This window comes from Bactrocera dorsalis, chromosome 4, assembly GCF_023373825.1.
Source record: "Bactrocera dorsalis isolate Fly_Bdor chromosome 4, ASM2337382v1, whole genome shotgun sequence".
In the NCBI taxonomy this organism is placed as follows: Eukaryota; Metazoa; Arthropoda; class Insecta; order Diptera; family Tephritidae; genus Bactrocera; species Bactrocera dorsalis.
This window is the reverse complement of record NC_064306.1, coordinates 30,882,869-30,895,145: the sequence shown is the minus strand read 5'-3', so window position 1 is coordinate 30,895,145 and position 12,277 is coordinate 30,882,869. Positions and strand designations below refer to the sequence as shown.

Sequence of the window (12,277 nt, the reverse complement as noted above, 5' to 3'; positions counted from 1 at the left end):
TGAAAGGGCACCCTTATTTCAATCTCAACATACTGGAATTGAGGACTTTGGATTTCTGTGAACCTTGAGTGAGGTCAGTAATCAGTGTTGGTAAGCAGCATCTATGCGTCAATGCACAATTTTGGCCTAGAGTAAATTGGATGAAATTCATTTAACTACATGCTCTGAGACAAGTTCACCTCGTCGCAATGAAAAAAGTCCTAACTCGACACTGTCCAATTTTTACTCTAGCGTTGAGTCCAAAAGAATTCACGCAAATTGTCAAAGTTGTATGGAGGAGAGTAAGGCGGAAATTTCTAAACACTTCCTCCTTCGCTGTTTAGCTTTCGCATGAACGATGGCGAACCGAGATGAGAAAGTGCTTGAAGCAGTCGAGAGAATTATTCTCCACAAGACCTTTGGAGCCCTCTAGGTGGACGATGAATATCGAAGAAGATAGAACTATAAACTGTATGCGCTTTATGGCAACATTGATGTAGTTAATTGCATAAAAGTTTAAAGAACGAGCTGATTAGGTCTTGTCGTTCCCATGAAAAATAATTCTCCAGTGAAATATTCCTTCGATTCGAAACCTATGAGCGGACAAACGAAACAAGGGCGCCAACGCATCCAATGTGGAAGGACCAAGTGCGGAGCGATCTATCTGATATTGGGATGTACAACTGGCATAAACTCAAAAAGGATAGAGGGAATTGTTGAAATTTTTGTTCTTTGCCCTGACCAATCTCAGTTGTTATGGCAAAGGAGAAGAAGAAGTCCAGCTTACGCTCTACTGAGGTTTAAACACACAACTATTCTAGCCCCAAAACAGCACCCTATATATAAATATTTACATACTTGTATAACGTATGTTGTTGCCTTCCATCATAATGCACAAAAACGCAACATAAAATGTTCATAATTTAACATGTAAAAAAGTTGTAGGAAGAACTCATAAAAAACACACCACAACCGCAGATTACATGCAGTTAAAATGCTGAGAGCGGCAATCGGTTATGCAATCGGTCAATCAGCTGGCTCGCCAACACAACACTCAGCAACAAGCAGTCAGGCAGTCCATCAGTTCACGGAACTGTGGAACAGTTGGCGCTTGTTGCGGGCACTTTCGGCAATTTAATTGAAAGCATTGCAATTAATTTTGATTTAATTGACCATTGCCACGCTCAATGCCTTTGATGCAATTATGAAAAACACCCAATGCCTGTAAATGCATATAAATTCATTTATACATGTCACATATACATATACAATCGAGAGTGTGTGTTTAAAAAAGTAAACCAATCCGCGTTACTCTCAATATTTTGACACCCGGCGGCATTTTTCATTTGCATTTTTGTATTTGAGCGCAAATATGTGTCATATATAAGTATGTGTGCGTATGTGAATTGCAGGTTTATTATTCAATTTGTGCAATTTAAAAACTTTGAATGAACTGTTTCATGTAAAACATTACTTACATATTCGTATGCAATTCAACATTCAACTGTGTGATCCCTGTAAGTAAATCAACTAGTTATACACTACACTACTTGTAACCAGTATGAAATACATGTCTAACCGGTTAAATATCCGCCTTTTTAATGTTTGTAGATTCCACAATCTGACAATTGACAGATTTTGTTCAGGAACTTAACCAGTTTCTACCAATACAAAAATTGTGATACTTCCTACTTGCATTATGGCAAAACTTATCACTTTAGAAAAGGAGTCATTACAAAACCTTTCCACAATTGGTATAAATCTGATATTTATTGCTGCAGAAGCCAGAATCGTTACAAACCAAGCAAGGAAAGGCTAAGTTTGTGGAAACTGGATATTAAGGTGGTATTCTACTCAAGATAACGATAATTTTTCGATAGTTTAAATATTCACCAACTCGGGAACTTAAATTTAGTATAACATACAAGTTTTTCCCTTTACAATATGTTTCGAAACTTTGCTGACAATAACTTCAAGAGCCTGTCAAGCGATTTACTTGACATTTGCCGTGAATATATTTTAAAACTTGGCTTTTTGTATCGGGAAAGCGAGGTTTCAGACAAAGCGAAACCCTATCATGCGACCTCTTTAATCTACTCTTAATTATAAAATAATTCGAGCTGCAGAGCCGAACAGAAAAGGTATAATCTTATACAAGAGTACACAACAGCTGGCATACGCCAATGACATCGATATCATTGGCCATAACAACCGCGTCGTTAGTTCTGCTTTCGCCAGGTTGGACAAAGATCCGAAGAAAGTGGGTCTGGTAGTGAACGAGAGCAAAACGAAATATCTCCTGTCATCAAACAAACAGTCGTCGCACTCGCGACTTGGCTCCTACGCCACTGTTGACAGTCACAAATTTGAGGTTTTGCCAACAGGTTCTACTTCGGACTGTCCTGTTGGAAGACAATGTCCGCCCCATTTCCATCTAAGTCTCCTATAGTGCAAGTGACTGCACAGAATATCAATATACAGCCCTGCGTTCATTCATCCTTCGATTTTCGCCAACCTATTAACAAAACTTCAGCGCAGGGTTAACGTAGTGTACCTGCAATATTACGCCTTATTTCTCCAGGTCCAGCCGCGCCCATTCGATCCCAAACGATTTATTTTAGACTCATCCGACCACAAAACCTGGTCCAAATACCTTATATTCTAGGTGTTGTGTTTTTCGCAAAATTTAACCGGAACTTTCTGTATCTGTAAGTAAATAGAGGAATTTCGACTTTTGCATGGCCTTTAAGACTAACATTTCGAAAATTTATGCGAATTGTCTCTGCACAGGTCAAAGGTTTCATTATTATTATTTTCTGGGCTACTTTTTATGGTCCTAACAACGTTCCGTTCCTGGACTGAGCTTAGGATTCTTTTACGGCCTACTTAATTTTTGACGTATAAAACAGCAATTTTGCATTCTTCAATAATTTATGGATTTCGTCTCTACTTAATATCCAGATAAGCCTGCCAAAAATACCAACAACTATAGCAGTCTTCATACGATAATTCTTGAAAGGTATCTGCAGAAAAGACCACACAGTTCAATTTGTCCTTAAGATAAGAACTATTCAAGAGAGAAAGCAGCTCGCAGCAAACCTTTTATCAAAACCATTTCTGCATATCTTAAGAAGTGGCTTAACAGTTTCGCACGCTTCACAATATTGAAATTAGTTCAGCCTCACTAATTGCTTACTTATTTCGGAGACCATGGAAAAAGATCAAAATTCTTTGCAGAAATCTTTCAAATTAGGAAATTCTCTAGAAATAAGCCCAAAATACTTCCAAAACAGAGAAAAAATCCGAAGCATGTGTACATACATATGTACATATACCATACGCGTGTTTACCTTTTCGAACTACGAATTTGTTATTTTTACTGAAACTGTGTAATTGTTTGCTAGAAGGACCCGCACGACAGCGTATCCAAACAGCTTTAACGGCGCCAATTTGCCACATCATGCTGCAGGTAATTAATTTAAAGTTAATTTATTTTTTATATTTTTTATAATTTTTGTTGTTTTTTTTTTACTTTTTACAATCGCACTTTATTTACATTTATTCAATTTTTATTATTTTTGCGACAATTTCTGACACAACAAATTTGCATGCGCCTCGCTTTTTTACGAGTTCGAGGCAGCGGATATGTCTGTGCGAATGTGGTCTGGTTATTTTTGTTAATGTTGTCCGTGGACAATGAAAAAATTAATGTGTGTGTGCGTTGTTTTTAATGTTTTGTCTCACTCTCTCTCTCTCTCTTCCACTCCCTCTCATAAGCTCACTTTGCGCGCCATATCATAAAAATTCAGTGTCACTCATACGCCTCGTGGCGCGTGTAAATCGTTTCCCTGGGCGACAATGCAAATGTTTCGCTTGTTTTCATTCATTTTTTTCCACCCGCTGCTCGTTTTTGTTTCATAATATGCATTTTTACGCGCGAATCCCTTTGCGTTGGCTTTTTCATGGCATCAATTGAAGCGTTTACGTGCTTGTTCATGTGCTCGCTCGCTCTCATTAAATTGAACGTAAATTTGCGAGTGCTTAATTAATTTTCATCGAGCACTTTAAATGTAATTTCGTTTGTGGCAATGTTGCCGCTGTTTTTACAAAGCATTTAAAGTTAATACAAAGTGAAAAATAAACATGAAGTCCTGCTAAGAGTAAGCCTAAAGTCAATACTTTTAATTGGCTTTCAACTTTTTTAGATTACTTAATTTAATGGGCTGTTTTCTTTGCAATTAACCAACTGCAAAAACAAATTTTACTTAGTATTTACTTTCCGTCATGTTAATAATTTGGGGGTGAGACCAGTCCAGGGGCTTTGGGAGCTTTACTTTGATAATTTAATCTCATTTTTTGTTTCCAAAACTTTATAAAACATGTATATGAAAGCAATAACCTCAAGAACTTCTGAAACAATATATGAAAGGAGACTTAATCTACATAAGACTAGATAGTGCTTTAGTGTTCAAATCATCGCAAAATGCCGGACTTTTAAAAAATGTTAAATATGCACAACATTATTTGTAGAAAATATAACACAACAAAAATATAAAACGTATTGCACCCAATATCGATATACTGGATTGCCCCAATATAAGACTTTAACGCGTCTGAAGAATATGTTTGCTGCAGGTCTGCAAAGTAAACATCCGCCTCCGAGAACAACCCACAGCAACGTTGGCGACAAAACTCGAAAAAATGATAATAAATGAAAAATCGGTATATGGAATATGAGGGCGATGCCACGAGCTCGTAAAATGAATGAAATCGCTGCTGAATTTACGAAATGGGAGATGGACATCGTGGCCGTTCAAAAACATACGTTGCAAGGATTTTGGAGAAATTCGTTAATAGAAATACGACTTGTTCACATAAGGCACGTAGAGGATACCTGAAAGCAGTGAAATGAATCAAATTGACCAGTTTCTTATCGGTCGCCGAAGAAAAAGCTGCCTAACCCACGTGAGCAGTCTAAGAAAACCCAGCTGCCACAGTGATCACTATTTTATGAAGGTAATACTGCTACATAAACTCTCGAAAGTTAAAGACAAACAGTCCCGCAAATTTTATAGGAAAATTAAGATAGAAAAACATGGATTTCAACCGAGGTTAAACATATGTAAAAGCAAAAATGGCAAGAAGAAAATTGTAGAGAGATGGGCTAAACACTTCCAAAAGCGGTTGTATGCTGGCGGAGTCTGTGGATATTTATTTATTAAGCAAGCATTCGCAAAACTGTATAAAAAGAAATGATATCCGAATTTTTCAGAATTAAATCTGTAGCAAGACAAGGTAACACGCTATCGTCAACATTACTTAAGGGATCTCAGTGTGACCCTCCGAAAAATCAATTTTGATCTAAAGCAAAAATTTCCAAAAGATTATTAATCTGTAAGAAAATCTATCGTGCTATGGAGAGTTTTGTTTTATTTGAAATTTGACAAAAAGGCGGCGGTTTGAACAAAAATGATCGAATTTGGCCCTGTTTTTCGACAGTTTTTCGTAGAAAAAAATAGGAAGATTAAAAAAAAACTTCCATGGCGCGACAGAGAATGATGTTAAAAATGTTCTCTCTAAATTGATACTAGATATCTTCAACTCTTTCTTTGAGAGTGGAAATCGTTTTTAAAAGCATCATTCTGAAAAAAGGCGTTTAAAGATTGGAGTTCCTATGTTCCACACTCTGTATCCTTTCTACGCTATAGCGACTGTAATAATTTGAATATAGCTTTCAAAATGTTTATGTGTTTTTATGTGTTAAGTGTATACTATCCGATAATGGAAAACAAAATCGATTTTAGAAAATTTTCACACTGAAACGATCCCTTACATAATTCTGTGCTGTCCAATCGATAAAAAAAGTGACGCAAAGAGAACTGGACTCTTATTAATTAGTATCGGAGCAGAATCATAAACGCTACTGACCAAACTTCAAGTCGTTGATATACAAACTCCAAGAAAAATATTTGAAAGAATAAAAGATAATGGCGTAAAAGGTGGAACGATGAGCTAGATCAGCTTGTACAATGTGAAAATGTCATATACTTTTTCAATATACAGTTACTAACCAGTAACACAAAGAAGACACAAAAAGAAGCTTGGCATATATGTATAACTATAAAGGAACGCCACATGGTCGACATGTTTAGCTGGAAATTGTGCAGCAGGCCAAAGATCTCAAAGATTTGTTGCACCAGAATATCATGGGCTGTTACAACACTAATTCGATCAAGGCCCATGACTCGGCATAGTAGATACCTATGTCTATATTTTTCCTCTCCTCTTCTCTCATGTGAATTGGAGAAAGCCGTAGGCATCAGCTTTCTGATGAATAGAACAGCCTTCGACTTATTCGAAGCTGGCTCGTCCGGTGAAATCCCCCGTTTCCACTGATCAGTGGCCTCAGATGTGCACCAGGGGATTCATGTTTCCTTCGAAGAACAAGTTCGGAAATAGTAGCATTGCCTAGGAAATTAATCTATACCAACTTTCAGATTAAATCAGCTTCAATTAAAAGTCCAAAGATATATTCAGCGGCTGTAAATCGAGACACAGCAAGCATACACTCCTCAAGGAGATGGTTAAACAGTAAGCATACTTCTTGGGAATACTACCATTGATGAAGAAAATTATACTTTAAATGGCCGCCAAAAACTTTTAAATAAAAAAAATTATCAGAGAACTATAACTTGATTTTTTTTTTGTTTTTTATTTTTGGATATTTTTTAGCCGAGTTATGGAGAACACCGCAAATTATTTTTCTCTCCAAGACGTTCTGGGGGAGACTCTGTTACCGACTTTTGCTTCAATATTTCCGCATGAAAAAAGTGATCCTATATTGTCAAAAGTATGCTCAAAAAGGTAAAAAAAAGGTCCAAATAAAATTACTTAATTCATATTTAAGAAATAAATTAACAACAAAGGATTTTTTTTACCTTGAAACCCTAGCCCCTCCCATGTCCCATATACACATATTTTTAAATGGATAAATTAGATCTAAGAATTGTATAAAAGGAAAAGAAAAAAAAAATAAAAATCTGAAATAATTCTCAAAGACAAGTCTGCAAACATCTTCCCTTACCCGATGTAAGAAATAAATGACATAGCTTGTCTTATCATATCCTTTATAGGGGCTTTGGCGTTTTCTTTTAAGAATAATAGTAGAAAAACATTAAATTTATAATAAAACATAAATTGACACGTTGATATACATAAGTAATAATTTGTTTTGGACCGTCACCAAAACCAATATATTCTTTAGATATTTTGCAAACAAAAAATTTTGTCAAATAATGACTTTTGATCGGCGCAATTTATCATTAAAAGTAAATATTTTTACATTCTTACACAGAAAAAACGAATTAATTAATACATAATTCAGCATATTAGGACAGTGCTGCATTTCTTAATGATTTCTGTATAATTCCTTTTATTAGAAAGAGTGACAAGGTGTAGCTGGCGGCGTAATAGTGTCATTAAGCGTTCCACTTTCGTAAGACTGTGCATGTAAACGCTTGTTTTTGGCAATTCATCGAAATAAATTCCAAAGCTGACAGATTAAGATTGCTTATGCCACCCTGACCTGCCTACACATATGTATGTGTATTTGTGTGTGTGTACGGGTGAACATGTGAGCATTAAGTGAATAAATACATGTGACCGACTGGTCAACGAGCATTGATTATTGACATTAAATGTACACACATATATTAACAAAAGCATGCAGAGCAAATACGGAGGAAATCAAGCATGAAGCCACACACATAACACACACAAGCACCCACACACAAATACGAATATTGATCACACTGCACTACTGCCAAAATAATTGTTATTGTTCGCAATAAAATTGTAATTAACTGCGTGAATTGATTCTTAATTGTATTAAGCCGTGTGCAGATATGCAATGTATTGATGTTACATTATATTCATATGTACGTGTGGGTGTGGGTGTGTGTGAATACATGTGTATACTTGATGATAAGCCGAACATGCCCGCAGCACGCCCGCTGTGCCAGGAGGCAATGACGCATGGCGATGGGCGATGAAACTCGATGATATTGGCATTACACTTGTTGTTGTGCTTAATTAAATGCTCACACACATACAAACACATACAAGCGGACATGCACACATAAGCGAATTTGCAGGTTCTTGCTAAATTGGTTTCTGCGCAGCTGGTCAAGAATGCCAAACACAACAATAATGAATGAAAAACGGCAACTACAGACGTCGAAGGGGAAAAGAAAGAAAGCGAAAATAGCGAAAGCATGTGGTGCGAGGAATAAAATTAATCTTGCAAATGTTAGAAATGAAGAATGTGGCGGGCACACATGTTAATCACTGTGCAGTAATAACATTAAGACACGCTCGCAGGCGCACGCCATGGCAACTTAAGTAGTTACATGTATATCTATATATCTACATATGTATATACATGTATATAGTGCATGTGTGTGTGTGTGTGCCTAGCAAAAACTGGTTGATTTGATTACATTTGCGATTGCTGTCGTTACACCGAGTTGCTGCGCGTATATGGTGGAGGCGTATCAAAGTTGGCGAAAAGCTTTGATGATGCAGACATCAAGCCAAAGTTTTGCGCTCGCACAAATAAATATATAGACAAAGCAGACGGCAAAAGATACTTGAGCAAAATAAATGAGTGGTTTGGCTGAGAGTAATTAATTAATAACTAGATATGTGCTCCAGCAGGCACACACACACCCACAGCCAGTCGCCGCGTGTCAATGTTTTATTTTTCGCTCAACATGACGTATGAGTAACATATTTAATACATTTGTAATAAGTTGATGTTCTTGTCCAGAGGCTCAAATTTCGAACGTTCTTTTGGCAATTAAAAAAAATATAATTTATATTCTTATCAGTTAATTACTCATATTTCAAAAGTACAGAAACCAAAAAAAATAAAAACCAAAATTATAAAGTTATAGGTCCTTAAACTAGTACAGAAATTCTCGTCTTAAAACAATGACAAGTCCGTGTGACTGTCTGTCAGTCCGGCTTCATGGCAAGCAAAAATGACTTTTTTCCGAATTTATTTCTTAACTACGGATTGAGTAATTTTATTCGGACCTTTTGTAAATTGTTGAAAACACTTTTGATAATATAGAATAATTTTTTAAGCCCTTTTTTAGTTCATAAATTTTAGACGCGTTCTTCTCAAAACACTTTTTCAAAGTCCGTGTTCACTGTCATTTCAAAACTACTTGACCGTTTCATTTCAAACTTTGTATACATTTCTGATGAAATTTCCGAAGCCACATTATTAATTTTCTTCTATTTCCCTCAAATAATTTCATATTCGAATCCGTGCAAATTTAGAACATCCTTATTTGTTATTGGTTCGATGCTTTCCACTTTCCTTATGGTTACCTTGTGGTTATTATGGTTTGCGGCTAACGCGCGTTCGTCCCTACGCATTTCACCACTTGACAGTGTGTTCCACTAAAATGAACGAGAATATTTCTTCATCAGACTGTTCGCGTGATTTGATCTACACTTTCCAAGGTACACACACATCTATGCAGCATAAAAGCATCTCTTTAATTTGTGCTTGTTTGTTGGAAAACATACATCTTTTTGTAATGTTTGAGAGCTCGTTGCTGGACAGACAAGTCTTATTCATCTTTTTCTTTTTTTTTGCAAACTTTTTCTATATTATGATGATTGATGATTATTTCATAAGGTCATCAAAACTGCATGAGCATTAATTGTTAAGCAATGAAAGCATAATGAATTTAAGCCCAAGTGCTTCAGCTGACTTCTTTGGCGCGTGGGAAGAATCCAGTGATTCTTGTAATTAATATTGCTTACAGTATTTTATATTAATACTAATATGATTCAGGCACGCAAGCAAAAGTTGCACAAAAACACTTTGACATCCGTTATACATACGTTTATAATTACAGTTAGCGAAAACTTTGCAAAACTAGAGCATATAAATAAATTCAGAATGTGTTTTCTTCGAAATTATGTCGTTGATGATGATGAGAAGCATAAAATGTTAAAGCGAATGAAATTAAGTAGGGCCTACCTATTTTATTATCTTACGGTCTTGAAAAGTAATAAATCTGTCCCTAATTTATATTGGTCAATGTGAAAAAAGACGTTGGCATACATAGTTCAGCGAATTAAAGGCAGCAGCTACGCTGGGTAAGTTATATTGTCCGGATGGACACAGCTCTGAAAGTATTTGACGCAGTACCCGCCGTGGGAAGCAGAAGAAGAAGAAGACCTCCCCTCCGTTGGAAGGACCAAGTGGAGAAGGACCTGGCGTCGCTTGGAATATACAATTGGCGCTATATAGCGAAAATAAGAAACGACTGGCGCGCAGCTGTTAACTCGGCTATAATCGCGTAAGCGGTGTCTACGCCAGTAAAGAAGAATGTGAAAAAAGTTTTTGTTTAAAGTTGATGGAGGACCAATAAGATCCTCCTTCCAAGAACGAGTTCGTTAGCATTTTAGCATATTTATATCTAAACCAAACACTCCTTTAACAACGATAAGCTAGTTTCAGCCACTGAAATCGAGCAAATAGACGGTACAGACGGATCCAACCCCGCTCTCATAAAAGTATAAAGATCGGTAATTGAGAAAGTTGGCCAACTCTCAACAGAGCATCTTTGACCCAACTGGACTTTACTCAGCCAAACTTTACAGCATATAGACCTCACGCCCTTGAAAGGCGCATGTTAAGTGAAATTTAAAAGTGTTAAGGCCTTCTAAGATGTAACCCCTCAGCTCAATTGCCTCAATCAATTCATTTCTTTCACAAATTTGCTTCAATGATTCCTCTCAGACAAATGAATTTTTTCAGTCCAAAATTCGAAATCTTTCAGGCCAAAATTGACTAGAATTTTTTCACAAAACTCAAATTTTTTCATTTTATGAAGTTCTAATTTTTTCAACCATCGCTCACTATACGGACAATGTCTTTTAGCATAGCTTTTATTTAGTTTTATCCACAATGAAGACTGGAACCACAGCAGCAGCCAGAAGTACAATGGGAGAAGAGAAAGAAACGTTGTTGACAACATACAAGGCATTCGGATGGCCAGTCCTTAACTACGCCGCACCAATATGCTCTGGTCCTGGATGCAGTCAAACACAGACAAAAAAGTTGCAATCATGTCAAAACACTGCACTCCGGACTGCAATGTGATGCTTTTGTGCTCCCAGTTACGGACATACCGACAGCCTCTCCAAGCAGTTTCTGCTGGGGTGCTTTCGCAGAAATGATTCCAGCAGTCACCTAGTTGGAGCGGAACCAACTTAAGAGGTCTTTTCTCAACTACATATATCGACAACACAAGACAATGCGCCAACCAAACTTCGGACGCAACTAGCTTCAGACCGCCATTTACTGAATTCATAATGATAACAAGCTATTTATTTTATGGCATTAAAATAATCTTTTCAAAGCTAGAATTAGAAAATTTAAAATTTTTTCGATAAAGAGTATGCCAGAAACGATTTTTAAGATTGTATAAAAAAATTTTGTGTTCCAATGTATGACTTTAGTATAGCATCCCACGAATTTGGGAATTTCTGTATGGAATTGGTTGGGTAGAGGATGTTTTCCTGATTAAAAATATTACATTTTGCCACAGCGACCTATATTTCTCGAGATACTCGCATTTAAAGTTCAAAAATTCACAAATTAAAGTTTGTTATTTATCATTGTATTACAAGTTTTGCAAGTATACGTTATTATTTAACCGTATATCCACAAGTATGACTAAATAGTTTTTACTCATTTACTTAATCATAAATAGTGCACAAATTTATTTAATTAATTTTTAAAATGAATAAAATCTTTAGGCTATCAGTTTGATAAAAACTAAATTATTAAAAATATGCAAACAATAAATTCATAAAACCCATTTAATTTACTCCAAAAATATAAAGTAATTTCTATACAAACACCCTGTACTCACCTTTAGAATTTACAGCAGAAAACTATTGCTCTCCTTGATTGCTGTTGTTTATTTGTTTATACGAACGACCGTGTTGGTTAATTAGAAATCGGCAACAAACGAAAATCGAAAAAACGAACGCTTGACTTTACGACATCTTACGTATGCAAAAAACTACATTGAAATAGAAAATAATTCACTAACTTTCCATAACACTAGAAGTGACTAATATTTCACCATTTGCATGCACTTCACTCTTAACACCATTAAGAACAATATTTAATAAGATAAACAAATATTTAACTATAAACACTATTTTATTTTCTATAGCACATTTTTTTGCTTTGATTAGAACGCTT

General features: G+C 36.0%; 1 protein-coding gene across 1 annotated transcript in view; it reads right to left on the bottom strand.

The window, feature by feature from the left end:
* LOC105224244 (uncharacterized) overlaps positions 1–12,235 on the bottom strand; it is a 148,990-nt gene extending 136,755 nt beyond the window's left edge. The window contains exon 1 of the mRNA XM_049456799.1: positions 11,940–12,235. The gene's annotated coding sequence lies outside the window, so the exon portion shown is untranslated. The remainder of the gene's footprint in view (positions 1–11,939) is intronic.
* Positions 12,236–12,277: the final 42 nt, after the last annotated feature.